Raw genomic sequence first — 1,239 nt, forward strand, 5'->3', positions numbered from 1 at the left:
CCTACTCAGAGCGACCAATAGGGTTTTCTTGGTTATAATCTTTACGGAAGCAGATTGGCATGGCTTTCTCCCATGGAATTGCTGGATGGGTTTGAAGCACCACCCTTTTCGTTGGATAGTCAAGCACCTTCTGTTTGCTTCACTGAGGCTCTTTTGAGACCCAGCGTGATGAACCAAAATGTAAGTGCTGGTCACCTTCCCTTAAGACATGTAAATTTTCTCAACAAGGAAACTTCTTCAATGCAATAGTCAAGTTTAACAAAACCATCTCTCTTTTTTTTAAACTAAAACAGTTTTGGTTTTTTTTTGAACATCCAAAATGGTTTAATAACAGGGCGGGATCTGGGGTTACTTTTTGTAGCCTCGGCTGGCATATCAGCCTCTGGCTCGCTGGAACTTCTGTCCCTTGGAGTGAACATAGGGTTTGGTGTGACTGTGGGGGGTCCCTGGTGCCTTGCCGAAATGTCTGTACACCTCGCGGCCCTTGCGTGGACCAGACTGCAGGACAGTGCCATAGCCTTGGGGGAGTCCAGGGCTAGCTGGTCAAAGGTGAGGATCTTGCCCCGGGCCTTGAGGATGTGGCTCCGGGCCTGGCTGCTCACTCGCAGGGCGCACACCTCCAGCTTGGGCACCTCTTGCACCCGCACCTCATCCATTATGGTCCCCACGACCACAGCTGTCTTGTTTTCCCGGCCAGGGAGCTTCATCTTCCGGATCATCCAAGAGACAGACAGGGGCGGCCGGTTGGTGCGGCTCGTGAACAGTCTCTTCAGCACAACCTGGTTGAAGGTGGAGTTGGTCCGCGCGCCAGAAACCTGTATAGCTTGACCAGGAGGTGCAAGTAGATGTCCTGGCTCTTGGATTCCTTGAGACGAATCTTTTGGTTCTTGTTGTGGTGGATGTCAACTCCCATGATGGCGCCTCCTGCTCAGCCAGGTCCGGAAAGCAATTAAAACAGTTTTATTGGCACTTCGTCCACATACACAATTCAATAGTTTAGCCATATTAAGAATAGTTGACCAATCTTTACACAACCAATTTTAGAACATTTTCTATTCCCCCACACTAATTGTTATTCATGTATTCTTTTTCCATTTTGCCAAAAACATACACAATAAAACATTCATGAATTCAACAACTTCTGCATGTATAATTCAGTGCCATTGATTATACTCTTCCTGTCGTACAACTGTTATTGCTATCCCTCTCCATAACAATAACATGAACTACTGTGATCAT

General features: G+C 47.1%; 1 pseudogene; it reads right to left on the reverse strand.

Annotated features, from left to right (window-relative positions):
- Positions 1-348: 348 nt before the first annotated feature.
- Positions 349-913, reverse strand: LOC101657326 (annotated as a pseudogene).
- Positions 914-1,239: the final 326 nt, after the last annotated feature.

The sequence above is a fragment of the Echinops telfairi genome, unplaced genomic scaffold (genome assembly GCF_000313985.2).
Source record: "Echinops telfairi isolate 266 unplaced genomic scaffold, ASM31398v2 ScPeMD7_8;HRSCAF=38, whole genome shotgun sequence".
NCBI lineage: Eukaryota > Metazoa > Chordata > Mammalia > Afrosoricida > Tenrecidae > Echinops > Echinops telfairi.